General features: G+C 45.0%; 1 long non-coding RNA gene across 1 annotated transcript in view; it reads left to right on the forward strand.

Annotated features, from left to right (window-relative positions):
• The window catches only part of LOC110257764 (uncharacterized), a 234,068-nt gene extending 210,265 nt beyond the window's left edge, over positions 1-23,803 (forward strand). The window contains exon 3 of the long non-coding RNA XR_014834957.1: positions 22,451-23,803. This is a non-coding gene — a long non-coding RNA (uncharacterized LOC110257764). The remainder of the gene's footprint in view (positions 1-22,450) is intronic.
• Positions 23,804-24,060: the final 257 nt, after the last annotated feature.

Genomic DNA, 24,060 nt, shown 5'->3' on the forward strand with positions numbered 1-24,060 from the left:
CTGGGTGAAGGCACGCCTTGAGAGTAACTAGCAAAAGAGGCGGAGACGGAAGATGAAGATGAAGGCAGCGGTGGAGAAATGAGAATGATGAAGATACTGCCCAGACATCAAGGACCTCAGTCCTTACAGCAATAAAGCCTGGGTTTTTTTTTCCTTTTTTTAATTTTAATTTTTTTTTTTTAGGGCCACACCTGCGGCATATGTAAGTTCCCAGGCTAGGGGTGGAATCGGCGGTGCAGCTGCCGGCCTGTGCCACAGCCACAGCAACGTGGGATCTGAGCTACATCTGCAACCTAAGCCTAAGCTTGTGGCAACACCGGATCCTTGATCCACTGAGCAAGGCCAGGGATCGAACCCACATCCTCATGGATACTAGTGTGGTTCTTAAGGCACTGAGACCCAAAGGAACTCCCTGTCAAAGCTAATTTTTAATATGTCTGATTTATGGTGCATATTTCATATAAAGGATCCCAGGGCTATGATATAAGGTGCCCACAACATCTGGACAAAAAGAATGGAATTTTTTTTTTTTGGATGCACCCTCAGCACGTGGAAGTTCCTGGGTCAGGGATTGAACCCACACCATGGCAGCCACCTGAACTGCTGCTGTGATAATCGCAGATCCTTAGCCCACCAGGGAACTCCACCTGCAATCCTGAAACTGGGTTTCTCACACACGCTGTTCCACTGAACATCTTTGTTGTTAGGAAAACTCCAAAACATTCAACCCCCCTTCCACTGGACCGTGCCTACCTGGAAAAAAATGGGTGTCCTCTGACTTTTGAAATGATTTGTCATCTTGAATGGAGGATGGTTGCTAGCTGGTGCTTAGACACATAGAACTGGGGGGTTGAACTCTTGGTAGCCAAAGATCATAAAGTTATTGGTATATGTTGGCATATTGGTATATCATTTTTATTAAGGTAAATACACATGATATGCATGGCCAGGTAACATGTTATATATACCTCTGTGTATGTATGTATATATTGACATACGTGCATGCACACTAGACATCTTGCAAAAGTAAACACATGTAGAGTCACCTGTTTACATGTGTCTCTATACACATGTTGTATATTTGAACATACAGAGTGGTTATATAAAATGCATATTTTATTCTACTGTATACCTGTTTATATGTTCCTACATACATGGCATATATTTGAATACACAGAAGTTAAATAAAATGTATATTTTTTACTCCCACTCTATATAGCACAGGGAATTGTATTCAATATCCCGTGATAAGCCATAATGGAAAAGGATATAAAGAAATGTATGCATATATATGTGGAATTACCTTGTATCATGGAGACTAACACAACATTGTAAATTGCTTGTATTTCAACTCATAAAAGAAAAAAATACGTGCTTTTTGGAAGTAAAAATCATCCAGGGAGTTTATCTACTTTCCCAGGAAAACACAAGGAAATCAGAGCTCCCACTGCAGTGGCTTGGGTCTCTGTGGAGGTGCAGGTTCCATCCCCAGCCCAGTGCAGTGGGTTAAAGGATCTGGCACTGCTGCAGCTATGGCATGGCTTGCAACTGCGACTTGGCTCAGATTCAGTCCCTGGCTCAGAAACTTCCATGTGCCATGGATGCAGCCATAAGATTTTTTTTTTTTTTTTAAAGGAAGAGAAAAGAAATAACTACCTAGGAAAAAAGCATCGCATGCACTTGTAAAGATAGGCGAGCAAACTCTTTAATGTTTTTTAAGACAGTGTTCACCATGAGCAACATAAAATAAACACTAAACAAGATAGCCTGCAAAGGTCGGGGAGCATAATTGAGATGAATGTGTGCAGTTTTAGCGAAACTGCGGCATGCCCCCATCCCCTAAGCGCTGATCTTCGTGCACGCCACCTTTTGGAGACATAATTCCATTTGGAGGAAGAGTGACCTGAATACAGAATGTTCTTTTCTTTCCGCGGAACAGAACCGAACGTGAGAGCACGTTTTGCAGCCCTGACGCATTAGATGTAGTCCGTTCAGAAAGGACTCTTTGGAAGTGCAGCAAATCCTCCAGATGCTTAAGCCGGGAAGATGTGGGCTCACCTATCAAAGCTCCAGTGTCTACTCCACCAGCTTCACATTCCACTCCGCCAGCTTCACATTCCACAGGGGCTCGTGCAGATGCGGAATGCGCTGATTTCATCACTCCTTAAAAACTCAGCCAAAAGCCTGCTATTGGAAAAATAGCTAATATGACTCCTCTTCCATTTCATCTATCTCATGATAGAATCCTTTCAGGAGTTCCCTAGTGGCCTAGTGGGTTAAGGATCTGGCTGTGTCACTGCTGTAGCTTCGGGCGCTGATGTGGTTGGTTCGAGTTCCTGGCTCAGGAATTTCCACATGCCAGCAGTGTGGCCAAAACTATTTTTTTTTCCTTTGTTTTTTTTTTAGGGCTGCACCCATGGCATATGGAGGTTCCCAGGCTAGGGTTGTAATTGGAGCTGTAGCTGCTGGCATGCACCACAGCCACAGCCACGCCAGATCCGAGCCTCATCTGTGACCTACACCCCAGTTCATGGCAACGCTGGATCCTTAGCCCACTGAGTGAGGCCAGGGATCAAACCTGTGTCCTCATGGATCCTACTCAGATTCATTTCCCCTGCACCATGACTAGAAATCCCCAAAGGAAATGCTTTTAACCAGCATCGGTTGATTATAAGGCAAAAATGTGATGCGGAATATAATGAGATGGTTCTAGAAAATAGCAAAAATTTAGAATTGAGCGTCATTGTTAATATTCGCTGAATGCCGCGCCCACGGCATAGGGATATTCCCAGGCGAGGGGTTGAATCAGAGCTGCAGCCGCTGGCCTAAACCACAGCCACTGGCACACCAGATCTGAGCCATATCTGTGACCTACCCCACACCTCATAGCAGTTCTGGATCCTTAACCCACGGAGGGAGGCCAGGGATCGAACCTGCATGCTCACGGATACTAGTCAGGTGCATTTCCACTGAGCCACATCTGAAACTCCAATTTCCTGACTATTAATCAAAACAATATTTATCAAAGTGTATGTGTGTGTGTACACACACACACACATACATATATATATTTTTCCTTTTTAATGACCTCACTCACAACATTTGGGAGTTCCTGGGCCAGTGCTTGAATCTGAGCTACAGCTGGGACCTACCCACAGCTGCAGCAATGCTGGGCTGGCCAGGAATCAAACCTGGGCCTCTGCAGTGACCTGAGCTGCTGCAGTCAGATGCTTAACCCCCTGTGCCACAGCAGGAAACTCCAACGTATATTTTGGAAACTAGATTCAGTGGAGCGCATTTCTAGAAATTAGCTGGTAAGCTTCTGCTAGAACCATATTGTGTTGCTTTCATGAATTTGTGCCTTAAATGTGAAATTGCTGCAGACTCCAGTGCTTGAAATCACACCAAGGAGCATTGCAGAGCCGTAGAGTTAAAAATCCTCCTTCAGCCAATGATTTATTCATACATTCTGAATACTGAGGTGCGTGGTCGCTTCACAATGGCACGTTTTCACATCATGATAAATACACAGGTGTGTGCATTAAATATAACACACACACACCTACAGGCACACGTACATCTATACACTATTATAGGAACCTGGTAATCATGTTACTTTCATTGAACATTTATACTCACACATGTGCACACAGTCATATATATAAATATACATATATATACATAATTTACATCTCATTTGATGCTTCCCATCTACCTGCGACTCATAAATAAATCAGGACTGTCACAAACTCAAATTCCGTACATTCCCCTGCATTTTTCCAGTATTTTTCCAGATCTATTCTTGATGGTCCTTGGCATTTGTGTGATGGGTAACCAAAGTATTGGTTATCAGAGAAACTGGTGAAGCTCTATGGACCTCAGGCTCTAGGATTTCTTGTTGTGGGTTTTTTGTTGATTTTTTGTTAGTTAAGGTAGCGGTGATTTACAATGTGATGCCAATTTCTGCTATACAGCAAAGTGACTCAGTTTTTTATGTATGTATATATCCTTTTTTGTTATCTTCCATCCTGGTTGTCCCTGTGCTGGACAGCTGGACCTCATGGCTTGTCTGTTCTCAATGTCATCGTTTGCATCTACCAACCCCAAACTCCCCGTGCAACCCACTCCCTCCCCCCTCCCCCTTGGCCACCACACATCGGTTCTCTACGTCTGTGAGTCTTACTGTTTTTATTTGTTTTGCTTTGAGTGTTTCTCAAGCCCTGTACTGCCTGTGTGAGGTAGACCAGCCACCTCCCTGAACTCTGGGACTCAATCCGATGGTGTCGTTCCGAGGCTCTGCAGGTGGTCATGGACGGTCCCACGGGCCAGGACCGTATTTCTTTCAAGGGATGGCTTGAAATTGCCATCTCTCCAAAAAAGTGTAAGCTACAAACCTGTTCATCATATATGCCCTTCTACCAAAAGACATGCAACACATTTCATGGTCAGTGAAGAACTCCGACCAATAGGTTCTTGCAATGGTTGCTGGTCATAGGACATTAAGGTTTGGGAATTTGGGGTGGTTTATTGGTATTTGAAATGATACTTGGATGCTATGTTAAAAGTTACTTAAATTATCCACTGCAGTGAGGTATTTAGGGAAGGCAGTGGTTGGCAATCCACATGACTGCTGCAGAAAACCATTTTAATGGGCTCAGGGAATACAAGGGCTATACAATGTGCTTGCTGCTTTTCACCCATGGCATATGAAGGTTCCCAGGTTAGGGGTCTAATTGGAGCTGTAGCTGTGGCCTACACCACAGCCACAGCAACATGGGATCCAAGCCACATCTGTGACCTACGCCACAGCTCACAGCAAGGCCAGGTCCTTAACCCACTGACCGGGACCAGGGATTGAACCTGCCATCTCATGGTTCCTCGTTGGATGTGTTTCCTCTGTGCCACGATGGGAACTCCTTGTGCTGGCTTCTTACTATGTTGCAGACTCTGAAAGAAAAAAAGAAAATTGGAGTTCCCGTTGTGATGCAGTGGAAACGAATCTGACTAGTATCCATGAGGATGCAGGTTCAATCCCTGACCTCGCTCCGTGGTTTAAGGATCTGGTGTTGCCGTGAGCTGTGATATAGGTCACAGATGCAGCTTGGATCTGTCATTGCTGTGGCCGTGGTGTAGGCCAGTAGCCACATCTCCCATTCGACCCCCAGCTGGGATCCTCCATATACTGCGGCTGGGGCCCTAAAAAGACAAAAAAAAAAAAAAAGGAAAATCACCCATTTGGGGTCCATTTATTGAAAAAGAGAGTAACTACAGTGATGGAGCTGCCCCTCTGCCTTCATATCCCTCTATTTCCCCTCCAAGTTGGCACAGCAGGTGGGTAAGGTCACCTCACCATGGACCTGGTTGAGGATGGGAATACAAGGGTATGACATAACTAGAGAAAGAGCAGACAGCATCCAGAGAGGTTTTCCGTGGCTCCTGAGATTTTCATCACTGTCCCGTGGCAGGTGACAATCCTGTTGGATGACTGTGGGTTGGGTCATCCCTGTCTGCGGGTCAAGGATGGGAAAGCGCTGTAAGGAAATGAGAAGCCAAAGCACAGGTGGTCAGACAGCCAACTGGCTCCTTCTTCACCCAACCCAACCCTTTCCGCCATGACTTTCTTCTTCTACACTCTGGGCGTCCTGACCCCCTTGTGGCTTAATTGCCTCAGATCCCCTTATTAGACTCTGCAAAGGCACCCCCATGGGACTTGGAAGGTGGGATTGAGCAAGAAGAGATGGAAGAAGCTTGAGGGACCTTTAGACCTTGGATGGAGGTCCTTGTTTTTCCTTCTTCTTCTCCTTCTCCCTCTTCTTCTCCTCCCTCCTCCTTCTCTTTCTTCTCCTCCTCCTTCTCAGAAGCACGCAGATGCCGTGCCATCCAGGGAGTCACCACAGGTTAGAGCCATCCAGCCAAAGGACTCTCCAGCTGTGCTCAGAGGACAGGTATTAAGCATTCCGGGGAATCTCAGCAGCTGCTTGCAGAAACCCAGGGTGTGCAGTAGAAAAGATGAAACAGAACCAGCTTCCATGCTAATAGCAAAGTGTCCCGAAGCCCTTTGTAAGGAAGAGAACCCTGTGCTCCTTCAAGGACCTCTGCTCCTTCAGCCCTAATTGAGAGCAAACGCCCCCATGTTTGTTGCTAAGAACAGGGAGGAGGGGAGCCTTTTATTTTCTGTGAACACACAGAATGGACATGGCGGGGAGAGGGGGTGAAGAGAGACGTCTCGGAGCCCAGAGAGAGCATTTCTAAAGGACGTGGTGGAGCAGAACCAAGACACATATAAACGTGTTCTTACTGTCTGCTCGGTGCACCAAGTCGGCAGCCCCAGGCTCATCTCTGCAGGAAGAGCCACCCCATGCCTGTCCGCTGGGAGACTGGAGGGAGCGGTGTCCCTGGAGGTGGAGAACCGCTGACCCCTTGGTCACACAGGATGTCTCAGCCTAGCAACCTGGTGCCGAGCTGGCTCTAGTTCTGAGCCCAAGCCCCCCCTCCCCAGGGAAACCATGCACCAGACCCTGAGTCCCTGAGGTTTGAAGGAAAAGGCTTGTCCTTTCTCCTTCCAGGCCTCCCCTCCCCGTCAAAAGGCTGATTCCAGAGTGATGAGGAAATTTTGTTATGACTAAAACATAAAACTAGTGAAAGCAGCCTCCATGATGTTATGTCCTGCCTTGGCCATGAACTTGTAAACTAGTAGTTACTTTTCTAGAGTTCTCTTGCACCTAGGGTCCGGCTTTTCACAGATGACCCCATCTTTGCTTAATTCCTTTCTTTTACTAATGTTTGCTTTCGGGGGTTCTCATGCACCTAGCATTTTCTTTTGCAATTGAAACACTCCCCAACACCCCTTCCCTAGAAAGCCATCTTCATTCCTTCCAGAGGGAAGGTCCAAGAGCAATAACCCCAAAGACAACCAGAAACCATCCCTGGACCCACTGACGCAGGACCTGACGACTCTGAAATGATCTATAGAGGGAGAATAATACAAACACCTTCATCAATAACCCTGTCTTCTGACCTAAACCTATAAGAGCAGTTGCTGCCCCCTTTCAAGACAGGGACACTGTTTGGAGGCTTTAGGCTGCTGTGTCCTCCTCTGTCTGGCAGAGCAACAAAGCTGTTCTTTCTGCTTCACCCCAAACTCTGTCTCTGAGACTTGATGGGTGCTGCTGGGCTGAAGCCAAGTTTCAGCTGCACCAGTAGCATCTCAGTGCCAAGGAGAGCCTGGCATTAGAGCCTGGCAGTGAGAATACCTACAGACCAGGCTGTCCATCTGGGATCTAAAGTTCATCTTCTATGGAGACACAAGAAAAATGAAAACATACATCCTTCTCTGCCCATGGTGCCCACGGTGCATGGTGTGTGTGCATTTGTGCATGGACCAAAGCTCTCCCATTAGTATGAACACCTGCTGGAGCCTAGGGAGCAGCCTTCTCCCAGCATCACCAAGACAACTCCTTAAAGATGACCTTCCTTCATGAGCTTGTAAGAGGTCACATGACCCACCAATATGATGCTCAGATCTGAAGCCTGTAAACTGTCCGAGAAGATGTCATTTGACGGCTAGCCCTTTCTCTCAGAAAAGTTATGTGACTGCATCTGGACTTTGAGTGGGTGGACTAGTTCTCTGTGATTTCTGGGATGTTCTTCCTGGTGTAATCCTCCGATCTGACTCTAATGAAGTACATCAGAAAAAGAAAGACAAATAGCATATGATATCACCTATATCTGGGATTTAAAACACAGCACAAGTGAACGTACCTATGAAACAGAAACAGACAGCACAGCTGTAGAGAACAGGCTTGTGGTTGCTAAGGGGGAGGAATGGATTGGGAGTTTGGGGTTGGCCGACGTGAAGCATTATGTACAGAAGGAATAAACAAGATCCTCCTGTGCAGCACAGGGAGTGATACCCAGTCTCCTGCAATAAACCATAATGGGACAGAATCTGAAAAAGAATGGATATGTGTATGTATAAATGAATCACTTTGCTTTACAACTGAAAATTCACCCAACATGGTCAACCAACTCCACTTCCATAAAATATGTTTTTAAAAAAGAAAGCGTTGACCACTACAGATTCAGGAATTCCTAGAACTGTGGGGCCAAGAATGAGAGATGCTGCTTTTTATCGTGCAGAAAAAGACTCTTGTGGGAACCAGAAAAAAAATTTCGTTGAGGCAGTTAGATGGACACACAGCTATTTTCTTGCAAAGGGGAAAGAAAAGCTGAATGCAAGAGATCACCCTCTATGTAACGGGACACAGAATCTGAGAAAGATGTCAAGGTTTTGAAGGATAGGAATGGAGACGTTCAGCGGAGATCAGAGAAAACTAGCCATAATGGAAGCATTTTTCCCTCCGATGTATTCAGAGAAAGGAGAAAACTGACATGTTCAGGAGAGGCTCAGAACACGGAACTCTGAAGTGGCTTCGCGTCACTCAAAGGGTAAACTTGACCAAGACGATGCCTGCTGTCGTATTGGCACCTCATAACCTGACTGCCCCCAGGCAAGGATAACATTGCCCAGTTTTGACTCTGAATCCATGTGGACCAGCGATGTGGGGGGTGGGGAGAAAAATTCGCTATTGGCCGAGATCCAGGAGATATAGACACAGTGAATCAGGAAGGTGACAGGAGACCTCTTTGATGACTTAAGGGCTTTAGGACTCTAAATTAGGACATGGAAACGAAGTGACTGGAAATGACTTTTTTTGGGATTCGCGGGAAAGTAAAAGGTGGCATATATATATACTGATCTGGGCAACAGAGCCAAAGAAATGACTTCGTAAGAATTAAATCATAACGTGTTTAATAAATGATCACTTACCTTATTTATTTATTTATTTATTTCAGGGCTGCACCTGCAGCATTTGGAACTTCCTAGGCTAGGAATCGAATTGCAGCTGCAGCTGCTGGCCTACACCACAGCCACAGCAACAAGGGATCCAAGGTGTGTTTGCAACCTGTGCTGAAGCTCACAGCAGTGCTGGATCCTTAACCCACTGAGCGAGGCCAGGGATCGAACCCGCATCCTCATGGATACTAGTTGGGTTCTTAATCTGCTGAGGTCCAATGGGAACCTCCTACTTATTTATTAAATACATTAATATGAAGATAATACATTATAAAATAAATTATTTATTTAGTCCATAACAAATAGTAATAATCCATAGTGATATAATAAAAATCTCAATTGCGTCTGTTTAATAAATAATGCTAATTACATGGCATCCTGTGCAGGCACTGATTAAACAGGTTTTCGTTCATTCCATAGGACAGAGGCATTTTCCTTCGTGCGTGACTTTCCATACGGGGTGGACTGGTTTTCTTTCGATTTCTGTGATGTTTCCAGCAACCTTTCACTAGACATCACTTTGATGATACAGTGCGTGCGTAGATGTGGCTTCTTTGGGGAGCTCGGATGAAGAGGTCAAACGTTGTATAGAAACGTGGGTGATGCTGACATAAGTCAGCCTTTGCTGCAGCTCCATTTCCCAGGAAACCCAACAGTTCCGGGGGTGGGTTTTACGATGTCTTGGGTGCGAAGGGGTGTGAAAAGGAGCCAATCAGATTTTTGGCTTTCCAGAAATCAGCGTATGCAAGAGTGTCAATGCTTTTCACCCACAGAATGTTGTTCTTTGAAGCATCCCAGCCTTCTGTTGTTGTTTGTTTTTGCAGAGACCAAACAGAATTAAATGGTTTGCTGGGAGCTTAATAAATGTCGAGAAAGCGCCAGCATTTTTCATGGCACAGTAGTGGTTCCTCCAAGGTCTTGCTTTTCACTGTGGCAGAATGATGTGATGGGCTAGCACGTTATTTTTCTGGGTATCACCTTTATCTTGTCGCAGGCAAAGGCATTTCCCTTTCAACAAAGGTCAGACAAATCATAAGCGTTGGACGACTGGTCAGGCAGGAGATGCGTGTCCTACGTTGAGAAGTTATGCAACCGTTGGAAGGGAAAACATTTGGAATAACCTGGGTGCGGCAAATGGAACAGAAATGGTAGCAGGCTTCCAATGACACTTATTGAATGGTTTTTAAATCCTTTAGAGTCTGTGGTTTCTAAACCGCAGGTATGGGGTAGCACCACCATTGAGACAACAACAGAATGTGAGCGGCCAAAGGAGGTCTGTGGTTAGCTCAGGGTCACACCTGTCGGTGGAGCATCCTGGACCCTGGACGTGATCACGGTCTGGTCCATTTTTCGTTCATCTCCCTGGTCCATGCGTATGTATCAGAGGATGCTAGGGAACAGACAGGTGTGGACAATGGCACACCTGAATACACCTGTTCCACCTCTGGTGAAACGCCACAGAAACATCCCTCACATCGCTGATGAGCACCTAGAACCCCAGCAATCCAGGTGACCTCTCACTGCTAGTAAGACACACTCCCGATTTTGCCTTTTTTGCTTGCTGTTGACACTTTGGTACATTTGCATGTTTTGGAAGATGACTAGAGATTGCCTCTTTTTTTTTTTTCCCCACCTGCACACAGTAGCCCTCTTTTCTGTATAAGAATCACTTTGCATAGTGATGCCAAAGTCATACATGGATTGCCTATCTGGATAAGTCTTTAAAAGCCTCTTTCACTTTTTCACGTCCTCCCTGTCAACCGAATTCTCCCCCTGCTACTTTCATTTAGTGGATTCTGGCTTCATTCCTTGTAAGCTGGCCAAGTGGGAGGTGTCCATTTATTTTAGATAATGTATGTACATTGAAATCAGAATGCTGAATGAGTTCCCTTGTAGCCTAGTGGTTAAGGATACGACGTTGTCCCTGCTGTGGCTCTGGTTTGATCCCTGTCTTGGGAACTTCCACATGCTGCTGGTACAGCTAAAAAATTACAAATAAAAATGTTTTTTAAAAAAGAGAAAGAAGAGTTCCCATTGTGGGTCAGCAGGTTAAGAACTTGACATAGTACCCATGAGGACGCAGGTTCAATCCCTGCCTCACTCCGTGGGTTAAGGATCCAGCATTGGCACAAGCTGTGGTGTAAGTCACAGATGCAGCTTGGATCTGGTGTTGCCATGGCTGTGGGGCGGGCCTGCAGCTGCCGCTCCGATTGGACCCCTAGCCTGGGAAGTTCTATATGCTGCAGGTATGGATGTAAAAAAGGAAAAAAAAATAAAAAAGAAATTGGAATGCAAATGTGGTCATAGAACACACACACACACAGCTGCTTGCACATGTCTTGTAAAGACACTTCTTGCACTAATTCTACACAGATGACCACATATGCATCCACGCACGGCACCTTCCTGCAGATGGGAGAGTGTCTGGTGGCTGCTATTCTGTTGTGAGACCCGTGCAGGTAAATTTGGGGATGTGCCATGTCTTTGCCCCTTCAGCAATAACCCCTTCATCTGGATTCCTGGGTGGAAATCTCATCTGCCTTCTAAAGAGCCAGTGTTAGTCACTCCAGGCCAAACTCTGAGATGCCCTGTTTTCTTACAGAGTTTTCTCCTGATTTCTCATGAGGTCCTTACCTGCAGCTCCTGCCTGCAGCTCTTTGGGAGTTCTGCCTCCTCCCTCTTCCCAGGCTCCCCACCCCAGCTGTCCCCAGCAGAATGTCAGCTCTGATAGCTGGGACAGCTTCCAGGAGCTCACAGAGTGCTTTCTGAAAACAGCTGTTAAAGATTTAACTTGTGGGCATTCCCACTGTGGCTTTGGAGGTTAAGGATTCGGCATAGTGTCTGGGAGGATGCAGGTTCGATCCCTGGCCTCACACGGTGGGTTAAGGATCCAGTGTCGCCTTAAGCTGTGGCGCAGGTCACAGATGTGGCTCAGACCTGGTGTTGCAGTGCCTGTGGGGCGGACCTCCAGCTGCAGCTCTGATCAGACCCGTAGCCTGGGCACTTCCATATGCTGCAGGTGCGGCCCTAAAACACACACACACACACACACAAAGATTTCCATTGGTAATGCAGAGGCAAGTGTGGACGGATGAGAGACTGTGATCTCGCTGGCTTTCAGAGGTGTTTGGGTGGCATGTTTGCAGGAAAGCGTCCTTGAAAGATTAGAGAAAAAAAAAGAGGAGCTCTGCAAAGGGCGCCGCCTGTGGCATCGAGGAGACAAACCGTGTTGCATAAGGGACTGTTTAACTGTGAACAACAACCAACAAAAACCTGGCCCCGACTTTCTCACTCATGAAAGAAGAATGAGAGTCCTAGGTCTGGCTAGTTCGCTGTTGTGTGGGGGCAGTCAAATCGGGAATGGGAGCATAGGGAACATTTTAAAGGGTCCTATGAATGTGTATCCTTACTACAATGGAAGCTAGTATGAAAAGATTTAGGCATGGGGAACCGACTTTCGTAAATTAAATAATGATGCAGAAGGCTGAAATAGACTCTAAAATGAAGAGGGAGTGCCTAATGCATTTCAAAGGGATACTGTGTATATATATATGTATATAATTTAAGAATATACTGGGAGTTCTCTTGTGGTTTCAGTATCATTTCAAAATGATACTGTGTGTGTGTACATATATAATTTATACATTATATAAATTATAATGTATATAACTTAAGAATATACTGGGAGTTCTCTTGTGGTTAAGGATTTGGCATTGTCACTGCAGGAGCTCTGGTCACTGCTGTGGCTTGGGTTCAATCCCTGGCCTGGGAACGTTCACATACTGAAGATATGGGCAAATAAATACACGTGCGTACACACACACACACACACACACACACACACACACACACACAGTTGGCCCTTTATAGCCACATGGCCAAGGAGAAAAAGCCCTAACGCCTTGGTCTCAGACGTCCAGCCTCCAGGACTGGGAGAAAATAAACGCCTATGTTGTAAGCCCCTCAGGTAGTGGTGTTTGGTTACAGCAGCCCAGGACGTGAATCAAGACTCATCACAATATAATAAAGACACTGTTAACCACCAGTTCTAATTTAAGAGGAATTAACCCAGAGATGCACACCTGGAGAGCATTCATTTCTCTCACAAAGGGTCTGCTCTGTTGACACATTAAATGTTAAAATTCCGTTCGTGGTCTTGTGGTTTAGTAAAAGTACATGTAAAGAGAAAAATGGGAGTTCCCACTGTGGTGCCATGGGATTGGTGGCGTCATCACCATACCAGGACACAGGTTTGAGCCCCAGCCCCGCCCAGGGGGTTAAGGACCCCAGCGTTGCCACACGTGTAGCAAGGTTGCAACTGCAGCTCAGATCTGATCCCTGGCCTGGCCTGGGAACTCCATAGGTCATGAGAAAGAAAAAAAAGGAGAAAGCAAAAATGAAAGCTGGTCTATGGGAATTGGACTATACATGTTATTAGGATTTTTGTATGTTCTTTTTCTATTTTTAATTATTTGTCTTTTTATTATTGCACTGTAAGCTTTATTTATATATTCTGGGTGCATGTTTCCTCTCAGATCCATCCTGAGTTGCAAATATCTTCTGTTTTAAATAACTCACCTATTCAGTAAACACTTCAGCGCTAGTTCCGTGCCTCATTTAAGCTGTGGTGAGGCTCACCTTTTCTGCTTGGCTCTGGCTGAACTTGCCTGAACTCATTTGGTCTCCGTCAAGCCTCATATTTTCCATAGATTTACAGAAGGTCCTCATTCTAGCAAGTTACTAGTAAAAACAGCTGTTCTCACCACTGAAATACTGATTTTTATATGTTCTTCTAAAAGACACAGAGAGCTATTAAAGATGACATAATTTCTAGCATCTGGACAAAGAAACATCACTGCTACAAGGCACACAGCATAATGAGATTACCTAGCATTTTTTTTTTTTGTATTTAGCAAGTGCTGGAAAGCATTATTAGTAAGTATATATAGACCTGATATATTGTATTATGAGTATATACAATTGTATTTCCATATATACACGTTGTACATAGTATACATCTATTGTACATAGATAATATATACGTTGTATACAATATACTTATATGTAGGAGTATAGTACAATACGTATACATAGTATAATTTGTACAATATATGCTATACATACAACATATATATTATACATTTTATCCCATACGTACTGTAGTATTTATGTCCTATATATGCTATAGTTACTGTGGAATTATTCCTGCATGCTTATAATTTTACTGCAAAGGTAGTTTTGTTGACATATTCAATAGGTGTTAGAAGCAGAAATAATGGTTATAATAACTATATTATACTATATATATGTTATAATCATTATTCCTGCTTCTAACACCTACTTAGTACTTTTACAAAACCAGCTGTACACTAAAAATATAATTGTGCATAACACTATAAATCAACTATACTTCAATAAAAAAATTAAAATGAGGAGTTCCCACTGTGGCTCAGTGGTACAGAACCTGACTGGTATCCATGAGACTGAAGCTTATTCCCTAAAAACAAGACATGGGGGACATGAAGTTCCCATCATGGCTCAGCTGTAATGAACCTGACTAGTGTCCATGAGGAGTCGGGTTCGATCCCTGGCCTGGCTCAGTGGGTTCAGGATCTAGTGTTGTCATGAGCAGTGATGTAGCTTAAAGATATAGCTTGGATCCAGCGTGGCTGTGGCTGTGGTGTAGGCTGACAGTTGTAGCTCTGATTTGACCCCTAGCCTGGGAGCTTCCATAGGCCACAGGTGCAGCCTTAAAGAGCTATATGTAGTTGTGCAGGAATTATTCTTTCAGTTGAATAAGAAGAAGAAATACACTTTGCTCCTTAAGCACATTTTAAAATTTCATTTCTGTCCAATATCTTAGACAGCAGGAAATAACGTGAGCAATGAAGTAAAATGTTGACGATTGCTATCTTATTTCCGTTATCTCTCGGTAGTAAGACTGCGCTGACCTGACTTATTTGTTGCTGTAGTTTTGTTATATGTTTGGAAATCTTGGCCTTGCAGCATACACTGCCCACTGATGGTTCTGCAGGAACATTTCCAGCCACTTCAATGCTGATAGAAATTAGAACGTTCCCTGTGTGAATTGGTCATCTGAAGGTTAAATACCCGTTCAAGCGGCATGAATACTTATGTCGATTCAGTGTTTGTTTTGGCTTTCTTTGAAATCACTCAACGCAGGAAAGAATTCTGCTGAGGCATGGGTCAGAGAACTGAGGTGTGTTCATACAGGGTAAGGAGACTCAGGCACCCACAGGGGTCAGCTCTGGGCAGTGGGAGCAGCGTGGACCTCAGATGTATTAAGTGTCCCAGAGAAACGAGCCGCCAAAGGCTGCCTGGTCTATAAACCCACGGAGGGGACATTCTGTGAAGGTTAAACGAGAGATAAGATGCTCTGATCAGGGGTTTCTGGGACTAGAGGGGAGGGGAAGAACGGACTCCAGAAGGTGATGGTGGGAATTTCAGGGGGGCTAGGAAAATATTCTATATCTTGACTGTGGAGTGGTTACATGAATCTATGCATTTGTCACATGTCCACAGGATGGGACATTGAAAAGGAGACACTTTATCTTATGGGCAGTGTCTCTTAAAAAAAATATATAGTCCCCCTCTAGCTGAGTTTCTCTGCCGGATTTATGATTAACGTCTCTATAAAAAATGAATATTCCCTTTCTTGTCTAACACCTGTTCTTCTCAAGACGGAGGAGCAGCAAAGAGGCTCCAATTGGACCCCTAGCCTGGGAACTGCCATACGCTGCTAGTGTGCACTGCCCACCAAAAAAACAAAAAGACCCAATAAATAAACAAAAAATAAATCAGTCACACCTGGAAGTCTCTAGATTTTTGCAGAAGTGTTCCAGCAGGATGGCATCCCCAGAGCTGCTGATAAAAGACTTTAAAGGGGCTCAGCCATGCTTTGGGGGGGCTAGAAAGAGTTCAGCCCGCATTCACGGAGGTCCATCAGGAGAGCCTTTTGGCATTTTAAGGAAAATCAAAGGAATTTAGGACTCAAGTAAAGGGAAGAGACATTGACACTGAGTTGGTGCCAACACACAATTAAATGCTAGCGTTCTCCCTGGCAGAAGCCACAGAGTGAAACCGTGTGTCTTTAGGCAGAAAATGATGGGTGAATGTTCTTCCTGGAACTTGGAAGAAGGCAGACGTCAAATGTTCGGGCTAAGGTGGAAACCTGTGAATTGAAATGTCCAAAGAGCAGGGTATTCCTACGAAAAAAAAAAAAAAAAAAAAAAAAAACCCTCTTCCTTCTGCTAAACGCGTATTCATTAAAAATGGGTTGAAAAGGCAGACATTTGGGATACACTGATATCCACGAAGGAAAGGCGGAGAAGGAAATGCACAGGTCAGAAGAAGTGGGGCATGCGTGTGTGGGTGACTCCTCTGTGGATGCCTGGGAGTTATCTCGAAAGCAAGAAAGAACCAAGACTTATGCTGACCCCCTTGCCATTAGGCGGTTCAGGCGGGTCGTGGAAACGTCCCATCTTCCTCTCTTGTGGTCTGCAAGAAGCAGTAGTGAGAGACAGGCATCCTACAAAAGATCATACTTTGTCCTTTGTCTGCATCGTGGCCGTGCCTCAAGCCAAAAAAAAAGGACCTTAACATATTCATAAATCACCCTCCCAACAGTTAAGTCACATGTCGCCAGTTATACTACAGAACAATTATATGTTTTCAACCCCGGGGGTGCAGAGAAACGGAGACCCCAGCCTTCTCTGCTTAGGAAATGAAGGAGCACGCTCCTTAATCATTTTTCGGTTAACAGTGAAAACCGGAGTTATCATTTCAGTGGATGAGCTACAAGCAGGAAAGACAAGTGCAGATCAACACACTGTGGCCAGTGAAGGCATTCCGGGAGGGAGCTGCAGCTTCAAACGTTTCTTAGGAATCCAGAAAGAATGCAATCCAGGGGATCACGACCTAGGAAGACAAATGCAATCAGACAAAAAGAGTAGGAGGGCTTTATACCCAGAAGAGAAGAAACTGAGTGCAAAGCTCTTAACATCTTTGGCCACAGGATTTAATTTCTCCCTTAAACTGAGGCTGCTGCCAAAACTCTGCCTCTGTCCACAGCTGCAGAATAGAAATCCAGAGACAGAGTTTTTGGGGAAGGAGAAAAAGATAGCTTTATTGCTTTGCTAGGCAAAGGGGGTCTCAGCAGGCTCATGCCTCAAAGACTGTGCCCCCCTCAGAAGGGATTAGAAGGTGGTTTTATAGTTTGGGGAGTGGGAAAGAGGGCTGCAGATAAGGATCAGGGTAGAGGCAAGCTTGCACTGTCTTTCAAAGCTGGTGTTTAATGGCCCCAGAACTGGTTCTGGTGGTCCTCCTTCTACCTGGAGTGAAGAATACCCCATCAAGGAGTTCTTCCATTAGTTAGGGTTTTAGGTCTGCAGAAAGTCTCTAAGATATTATTCCTCAAGGAGGAACCAGGACCTGCCCCAAGGCTGCTCTGTTGTCTCTTGACGGCTCCTCCCTGGTCTCTGCCTCCCCTCCCTTCCCTGATTAGCTGCCACCATTTGGGGTTCAGAGAAGGTCACAGAGGCTGAAGCTTATTCCCTAAAAACAAGACATGAGGGACACAGAAAGGCTTGTGTGCCCAGGAGCCCACAGTGCCCTGCTCAGTTACAACAGTGACAATTTTCTTGTTGTTCTGGATGGCACTAAGGAGCATGTTGAATCTGGGCTGAGGGCTTGGGGTCTGGAGTAGGTTTGCTGGGCTTATAGCCTCGCTTCTTGACTCATCCGGTGTGGGCACTGCCTGACATTCTTTGACCTTTCTTTGCTCGTATAAAATGAGCAGACTAATTGCAGCCACTCACACCCTGCAAATGAATGCAGGCATGTCTGGAATACATAGAGTAGCTGATGCATAGCAGGAGGTCGACCAAGGTGAAATTTTATTAAATCTTGATTTTTAAAAAATCACAGTCTTTAATGCCTCTGCTCTTCTGCAGTTGTACGAGATGTCATCAGGGTTTTCAGTGTCCACAGAAACGTGATTTCCATTCAAAGCTGAAAAGCCTCCCGGCTGAATGGCAGGTGACAAGTGAAATACACTGAAGGGGAGCCATGGAAATTGTAGAGCCTGGAGAAGAGAGCCAAGAGTGATTTAAATGGAAGACTAGAGGCATGGTGAATGTGGTCTTGGGTTTTTACCACGGGAATGGATAGAGGGAAACAGGTGTAGTGTATCAGCTGGCAAAGGCTCTTATAACTGCCATGCAGGTGTCAAGAAAAAGTGCATTTTCCCTTCCCCGGTGTGTCCAGCGATGGTGCAAAGAGACATCTCCAGCCTGAATTTTGCTTTAAGGTATAAAAGACCTCTTTTTGAATTTTGCTTCCAATGGGATTGCACCGACATAGGACCTTAAGAAATAAGTTCTCTATACATACTTCTCTGTAAGTTTCATACTTGACAAAACTACTGTCAGTATTTTACCATTGTGTTCATTTAGTTATCTTTCTTTTTTTAAAATTTGTATTATAGTTGATTTACAATGTTTTGTCCATGTCTGCTGTACAGCAAAATGTCCCAGTCATACATGCATATATATATATATAATTCATTTTTTCACATTATCGTCTGTCATGTTCCATCACAAGTAATTAGATATAACTCTCTGTGCTATATAGCAGGACCATTTGCTTCCAATAAAGATGTGCAGTCATTAACAATTAAAAATGAAAAACAGGGAGTTCCCGTCAAGGTGCAGCGGAAACAAATCCGACTAGGAACCATGAGGTTGCGGGTTCGATCCCTGGCCTTGCTCAGTGGGTTAAGGATCCGGCGTTGCTGTGCACTGTGGTATAGATCACAGATGTGGCTGGGATCTGGCATTGCTGTGGTTGTGGTGTAGGCCGGTAGCTACAGCTCCATTTAGACCCCTAGCCTGGGAACCTCCATATACCATGGGTGAAACCCTAAAAAGACAAAAAAAAAAAAAAGAGAGAGAGAGAGAGAGAGAAAAATAGATTGAGATTTTAACATGTGCATATCTAAATGAAATAATATCTAATAGTTAAATAACTAAGTAATGTGTAATTTAGTCATTATGGCTTCCTTCTATTTTTTTTTTAAGTTGCATTTTGTTGAAAACCTGTTTTACAAAATCAGCCTGCTCTATGAAATACATTGTGAATGCTTATGGCAGCTGGAAAACGCCAGGCTTCTCATGCAGTCTTTTTAGATGCCATGATGCCTTAAGGCCGTTGACAGATATGTGAGCTATGGCCCTTGGGAAATTGTCTTGGAACAGCTGTGCTCACGTTTGTGTTCTTGGGAGGACTTCCCAGATCTGCTTGCCCTCCCTACTTTTGAGCCTTGAGAGGATCTCCCAGGGTGGTGGATCCTGGAGCAGGGTGGCTGGCTGCTGTCCTGTGCAGACCACGCCTTCTTCTGTCTTCTGCTTGCTGATGCGTACCTGCACCTGATCCATCGTGTTCTTGTCATGGAGCTCCCTGCTCTCCACAAGGTCCAACATTCACCCAGTTTCCCAGGGAACCAGAAGCAGCAATATTTTTTGATTTTTTTTAAATTGAAGCAACAGCAACAAAAAAAAATTGTTTGGTTTATAAAAACCTTTCTTTCTTTCTTTCTTTCTTTCTTTCTTTCTTTCTTTCTTTCTTTCTTTCTTTCTTTCTCTCTTTCTCTCTTTCTTTCTTTCTCTCTCTCTCTCTTTCTCTCTCTCTCTTTCTCTCTCTCTTTCTCTCTATTTCTCTCTCTCTCTTTCTCTCTTTCTCTCTGTCTCTGCCTCTCTCTCTCTCTTTCTTTGTCTTTGTGGGGCTGCACCTGCTGCATATGGAGGTTCCCAGGCTAGGGGACGAATGGGAGCTGTAGCTGCTGGCTTACACCACAGCCACAGCAATGCCGGATCTCTAACCCACAGAAGGAGGCCAGGGATCAAACATGCATCCTCATGGATGCCAATCAAATTTGTTTCTGCTGAGCCATGACACGAACTCCAAAGCATTAATTTCTAATAAAGTGAAATGGATAAGGACATGGAAGGGACATGCATGATATAGAAAACTATAAGTCCTATACACAAACCTCATGACAAATAAAGGAAATCAAAATACAAGAAGTCTTATTTCAACCCTTGCACACTGTTGGTGGGAATGTAAACTGGTACAGCCAAGTGGTTCAGTTATGCACATACATGATTTTCGACTTCAGATTCTTTTCCCTTATAGGTTATTACAAAATATTGAGTAGATTCCCCTGTTTTATACAGTAGGACCTTGTTGTTGATCTATTTTATAGATAATAGTTTGTTAATCCCAAATTCCTAATTTATCCCTGCCCCCTTTCCCCTTTTGGTAACTACAAGGTTGTTTTCTATGCCTGAGTCTGTTTCTGTTTTATAAATAAGTTTATTTGTACCTCATATTTTAGATTCCACATATAAAGGATATCACATAGTATTTGTCTCTCTCTGCCAGACTTACTTCCCTCAGTATGAGATTCTCTAGCTCCATCCATGTTGCTGCAAATGGCATGATTTCATTCTTCTTTATGGCTGAGTAGTATTCCATTGTGTATATGGACCACATCTTCTTTATCCATTTTTCTGTCAAGGGACACTTAGGGTGTTTCCATGGCTTGACTATTGTGAATAGTGCTTCCATGAATCTAGGGCTGTATGTATTTTTTTTCTTCTAATTAGTGTTTTTGTTTTCTTTGGATACAAATATTTGTTAACATGTGCAACATTTAAAAACCTTTTTTGCAAGTTCTCGTTGGGACCCAGCAGGTAAAGAAGCCAACACATTGTCCCTGATGATGCATGTTCGATCCCTGGTCTCACTCAGTAGGTTAAGGATCCCAGCATTGCCACAAGCTGAGGTATAGGTCGCAGATGCGGCTCGGATTCAGTGTTGCTGTGCCTGTGGTGTACGCCTGCAGCTGCATCTCCAATGTGATCCCTGGCCCAGGAATTTCCATATGCCACAGTTGTGCCCTAAAAAGACAAAGAAAAAAAAATTTAAAAACGGGTAATGTAAAATGCCATTGGTTATTTTACTCCTCTCTCTCTTCCTGGGGAGGCAGTGTAAGGAAGTTTCAGTGTTACCATGAACCCCGGTGACACTGAAATGTCTGCAGACAGCAAGAAAAAAAAAATAGCAAGAGGAGGAAGAGAGCAGGGAAGCCTTGAGAACAATAAAGTTGCTACTTTTAAGTGAACAGAATCACTGCAGGAGATGTCAGAAAAAGGACAGTCAGGGGGATAAAATCACTCTCGCGTCAGAAAGAAGTCGGTGGTCCTGGTCCCAGGAACATGCCGGCTTTGCTGTCCACTTTGAAGGAGAATCTTGGATGGCGCCTTTGGAGCTGAAATGCAGATGTATAGCCCGGGATGGGAAGCACATCCTTATGGATAAATGGGAAGCAAGTCCTTCTGGGCACGTGTATGTCTGGCGAGGCCTGGCACAGCGATGAGAATCCACTCCACGGTTCTCATTTTCCTGCGTGTGGCGACTCCATAGCGACAGCTGACGTGCAGAACCACTGCTGTTGCCACGCTGGCCACACACCAGATGTGCTGAGTCGTGACACCCATGGCTCTGAGGTGAGTTCTGATAAAAGTCGGGATGGAGAATCATTCCATGCTGGGGGCAGGTGTGCTCAAAGGATTCACCCAGGAGTGTCTGTACAGTGTATTGCTGACAGGTGACACCTGCGATGACCCATCTGTGCTCCCAGACTGCTTGTATAAATAACAGGTGCAAGAGCTGTGTGCCTTCCCATGGTATCTATTTTGATTTTTTTTTTACACATATGTACATTATTGTTCTCATACGCTCTTGCATTATGGTCTATCTTAAGAAAGTGGATAGAGTTCCCTGTGCTGCACAGCAGGACCTCATTGCTTATCCATTCTCACTGTCCTCACTTGCATTGACTAACCCCAAATTTGCAGTCCTCCCCCCTTCCATGTGGGGTATGTTTTGCCCGATGATGTCTGAAACCTTGACAGACAGGGCTGTAACCCCCCACAGGTGTAACCCAGTCCTCAGCCCGAAGAACAAATTAAGGTTTGAGAGCCCTAAAAGTTACCACCCTAGTTCAAAGAGAGGGCCCTCCTTTTAGAAAACTATTGAGTTCAGTACTTTGCTTCAGAGCCCAATGCCACCCAATTCATCAGCAGAAAAAAAATCCCCAACCTTCTAGACTTTTTTTTCTTTTTAAGGCTGCACCCTCAGCAATATGGAAGTGCCCAGGCGAGGAGCTGAATCAGAGCTGCAGCTTCAGGGCTACGCCACAGCCAAAGCAACATGGGATCCCAGCCACATATGCAACCTATGCCACAACTTGCAGGAATGCCAGATCCTTAACTCACTGAATGAGGCCAGGGACTGAATCTGCATCCTCATGTATGCTAATCAGGTGCTTAACCCTGAGCCTCAAACAGCAACTCCCAGATATATTTTCTGACCATTTCAACTTTCTTTCCCTCCATCAGGAGGTACCTATCATGGTGAATTAGTTTAATTTTTATACAGTAAAACTCTTACTGGGGATTTCAAGGGCCACGACCTTGACATGTTCTTAAAACATCTATTTTTCTCTTTCAGAGATGATGCTGATTTTTTTTTTTTCACCTGGGAATCAGAACAATTTGCCCATGTGTTTCCTTCCATGATGTTTTATGTTTTCTGAAATGCAACCTAGCGAGAGCGTTGCTGCTGTTTTGGAGATATTTCACAATCTACATTTAACCTCCCAGAGAGCGGTGGAGTCCCTGGGCAAAAAGGTACACAGGAGAGTCAGGGGAGGTGACATCGCCCCGTGCCTCTACTTGTGTAAACAGCGTCACAGGGAAAAAGCATTCTTACCAGCGACGTGGGTTTTTCTGGTTTGGAGTTTTTGATCCACCTGAAGGCTGGAGCAGGATTTGGAAAAGCAAAAGCCCTGGCTAGTAAATGCCCTTGGTGGACAGTTTTGCAGGTCAAAACCTCAACTTGGATGTCAGAGCCCCTTAAACAGCGTGTGTTCCTTAAAGAGACTGACATTTCCATAAACGCTGAGAGACGTGCCCTCTGTTCGTAAAGAAATGACAAAGAAGGGACACATGACTGCGAAACTCTGCCACTGTCCATGGGTGCTGAATAGAAATGCAGAGACAGAGTTTTGGGCAGAGGTGAACAACATAGCTTTATGGCTTTGCCAGGCAAAGGAAGGTCCTAGCAGGCTCATGCCTTAAAGACTGTGCCCCTGCTTTGGGAAGGAATAGGAGGTGGTTTTATAGTTTGGGGCGTGGAAAATAGGGCCACAGAAAAGGGTGGAGGCGAGCTTGCATTGTTTTCCAGAGTGAGTGATCCTTCTTTTGGGAATGAAGAATGCTTCCGTAACGTCCTCCATTTGTTGGGGGCGTCAGTTCTGCAGAAGTTCTGTGTATTCTTTGAGGGGGGACCTGGGACCTGCCCCCAGGTGGCACAGTGGTCTCCTGACGGCCCCTCCCTGGTCCATGCATCCGCCCCCTTCCCTGATCAGCACCTGTGGGCACCTGCCCTTGGGGGCTCAGGGAAGGGCCTGGTGGCGGAAGCCCATTCCCGCAAAACAAGACCTGGGGGACCCAGGAAAGCTTGTGCCCAGGAGCCCCAGAGGCCCCTGCTTGGTTCCCACGTTGACAAAACAGTGTTTTGCAGGGAACCAGAAGGGCTGCGAGGCCCTGAGTCCCAGACTTTGCTTCCACAGGAATTGCCCAAGCTTTTGGCACAGACTTTGTCTTACCTGGAATCACTGTAATTGGTCGGTAACATACATTCTTGCCACTAGAAAAGCAAAGCCTTTCTCTTCAGATTCTTCGGAATGATTTTCCTTCTGTCTTTATCCTACCAGGCATGAGTCTCTAGGGAACATACACAGGGAAAATGATGTCCAATGTGCAATGTTGAAATTCTAGAAAAATCCACATGCGTGTTCTTCCTGGTGTGTGTGTTGCGTGTTTTGTCCTTTGGTGTGAGAATCGACTTTCTTTGATATCAAAGATCATTTAAAAGGAATGGGTTTGGGGCGTTCCTGCTGTGGCGCAGCGGAAACGAATCCTCCTAGAATCCATAGGATGTGGTTTTGATCCCTGACCTTGCTCCGTCGGTCAAGGATCCTGTGTTGCTGTGGCTGTGCGGTGGGTGTGGCTCTGACTCGACCCCTAGCCTGGGAACGTCCATGTGCTGAGGGTGTG

This window comes from Sus scrofa, chromosome X (assembly GCF_054392235.1).
Source record: "Sus scrofa isolate SSC_HxYL_T2T_F1_AM1 chromosome X, Sscrofa_HxYL_maternal_Yorkshire_Landrace_v2.0, whole genome shotgun sequence".
NCBI lineage: Eukaryota > Metazoa > Chordata > Mammalia > Artiodactyla > Suidae > Sus > Sus scrofa.